The 3,050-nt window shown below is 37.0% G+C and overlaps 1 non-coding gene across 1 annotated transcript; it reads right to left on the bottom strand.

Moving 5' to 3' along the window:
- Positions 1 to 1,861: 1,861 nt before the first annotated feature.
- On the bottom strand, positions 1,862 to 1,969 carry LOC127748110 (small nucleolar RNA R71). The gene has a single exon (XR_008010053.1). It is a non-coding gene; the product is annotated as a small nucleolar RNA R71 (small nucleolar RNA).
- Positions 1,970 to 3,050: the final 1,081 nt, after the last annotated feature.

Here is a 3,050-nt window from a genome sequence, read left to right as displayed (position 1 = left end):
TTAGACTAACATTGCATGATTCCTGGAATTCTCAATAAGAATTTTGATATCTTTATTTTCCTTTCCACTTAATTTTTGAAAAATCCAAAAAAATTACAAAATCATAAAAATAAAAAAATATTTTATGTTTCTTGTTGAGTCTAGTGTCTCATTTTAAGTTTGGTGTCAATTGCATGTTTCTATTCTTCTTGCATTCATGCATGTGTCTTCATTAATCTTCAAGTTGTTCTTGATGATTTCCTTATTCTGATCTTTAAATTCTCTTGTCTTGAGTGTTTTGTTGTTTTTCATATGCATTCTCATTTTGTTAGTGTCAATGGTATACAAACTGCTAAGTTTGGTGTCTTGCATGCATTTTTATTTGATTTTAGTTACATTTTGATTATTAAAAATCCAAAAAATTTTTAATTTGTGTCTTTTCAAGTCAAAAATATAGAAAATTGAAGATTCAGAACATACAGCAGAGGAATTACACAGAAAAAGGCTGGGCGTTCAAAACGCCCAATGATGAAGGAAAACTGGCGTTTAAACGTCAGCCAGGGTGCCTGGCTGGGCGTTTAACGCCCAAAAGGGTAGTGTTTTGGGCATTAAACGCCAGAATGGATACCATTCTGGGCGTTTAACGCCAGGATGGCACAAGAGGGAAGATTCTGTTTTTAATTCAAATTTTTTTCAGGTTTTCAAAATTTTTCAAAATCAAATCTTTTTCAAATCATATCTTTTCAGTCATATGTTTTCAAAATCAATTTCTTTCCATTTTCAAAAATACTTGCTATCAATTAATGATTCGATTCAACATTTCAAGTATGTTGCCTTTTCTGTTGAGAAAGGTTTAATGTTTGAATCATATCTTTTCTTGTTAGCCAAGTCATTAATTTTTAAAATCAAATCTTTTTAAATTGTTTTTCAAATCATATCTTCTCAATCATATCTTTTTAAAACTATATCTTTTCAATCATATATTTTTCTCACATCTTTTTCAAAATAGTTTTCAATCATATCTTGTTGATTTCTAATTTCAAAATCTTTTTCAAAATAACTTGATTTCTTTTCCACTCTTGGTTTTCGAAAATCAATTAATGTTTTTCAAAATGTTTTTAAAATCTTTTACTTAATTTTCGAAAATTTCTTCCCCTCTTCTCAGATCCTTCTATTTATGGACTAACACTCCTCCTTAATACACAATTTGAACTCCATCTTTCTTGATAAGTTCGAATTCTTCTACCTCTTCCTTCTATTTTTCTTTTCCTCTGACACCTCAAGGAATCTCTATACTGTGGCATAGAGGATTCCATACTTTCTTGTTTTCTTCTCTTTCATATGAGCAGGAGCAAAGACAAAAGCATTCTTGTTGAGGCTGACCCTGAACCTGAAAGGACCTTGAAGCGAAAGCTAAGAGAAGCTAAAGCACAATTCTCTGTAGAGGACCTAACAGAAATCCTCAAAGAAGAAGACATGGCAGCCGAAAACAACAACAATGCCAACAATGCAAGGAAGGTGCTGGGTGACTTTACTGCACCTACTCCCGACTTCTATGGGAGAAGCATTACTATCCTTGCCATTGGAGCAAACAACTTTGAGCTTAAGCCTCAATTAGTTTCTCTAATGCAACAGAATTGCAAGTTTTCATGGACTTCCATTGGAAGATCCTCATCAGTTTTTAGCTGAGTTCTTGCAAATCTGTGACACTGTCAAAACCATTGGGGTTGACCCTGAGGTCTACAGACTTATGCTATTCCGTTTTGCTGTAAGAGACAGAGCTAGGATATGGTTAGACTCACAACCTAAAGAAAGCCTGAACTCTTGGAAAAAGCTAGTCAATGCCTTCTTGGCAAACTTCTTTCCACCTCAAAAATTGAGTAAGCTTAGAGTGGAAGTCCAAACCTTCAGACAAAAGGAAGGTGAATCCCTCTATGAAGCTTGGGAAAGATACAAACAATTGATCAGAAAGTGTCCTTCTAACATGCTTTTTGAATGGAGCATCATAGGTATCTTCTATGATGGTCTGTCTGAACTGTCCAAGATGTCATTGGATAGTTCTGCTGGAGGCTCTCTTCATCTGAAGAAGACGCCTGCAGAGGCTCAAGAACTGATTGAAATGGTTGCAAATAACCAATTCATGTACACTTCTGAAAGGAATCCTGTGAACAATGGGACGAATCAAAAGAAAGGAGTTCTTGATATTGATACTCTGAATGCCATATTGGCTCAGAACAAAATATTCACTCAGCAAGTCAATATGATTTCTCAAAGTCTGTCTGGAATGCAAGCTGCGCCAGACAGTACTAAGGACGCTTCATCTGAAGAAGAAGCTTATGATCCTGAGAACCCTTCAATGGAAGAGGTGAATTACATGGGAGAACCCTATAGAAACACCTATAATCCTTCATGGAGAAGTCATCCAATTCTTTCATGGAAGGATCAACAGAGACCTCAACAAGGTTTCAACAACAATAATGGTGGAAGAAACACGTTTAGCAATGGCAAACCTTTTCCATCATCTTCTCAGCAACAGACAGAGAATTCTAAGCAGAGCCACTCTGACTTAGCAACCATGGCCTCTGATCTAATCAAAACCACTCAAAGTTTCATGACTGGAACAAGGTCCTCCATTAGAAACTTGGAGGCACAAGTGGGTCAGCTGAGTAAGAAAATTACTGAACTCCCCCTAGCACTCTTCCAAGCAATACAGAAGAGAATCCAAAAGGAGAGTGCAAGGCCATTAACATGACCTACATGTCCGAATTTGGAGAGGAGGAAGAGGCATTGAGCGCCACTGAGGAAGGCCTCAATGGACGTTCACTGGCCTCCAATGAGTTCCTTAATGAGGAACCATGGGAATCTGGGGCTCACACTGAGACCATAGAGATTCATTTGGATTTACTTCTGCCATTCTTGAGCTCTGATGAGTATTCTTCCTCTGAAGAGGATGAAGATGTCACTGAAGAGCAAGTTGCCAAGTACCTTGAAGCAATCATGAAGCTAAATGACAAGTTATTTGGTAATGAGACTTGGGAGGATGAATCCCCTTTGCTCACCAAAGAGCTGGA

Source organism: Arachis duranensis, chromosome 5 (genome assembly GCF_000817695.3).
Source record: "Arachis duranensis cultivar V14167 chromosome 5, aradu.V14167.gnm2.J7QH, whole genome shotgun sequence".
Lineage (NCBI taxonomy): Eukaryota > Viridiplantae > Streptophyta > Magnoliopsida > Fabales > Fabaceae > Arachis > Arachis duranensis.
This window is presented reverse-complemented; position numbering and strand designations above follow the sequence as displayed.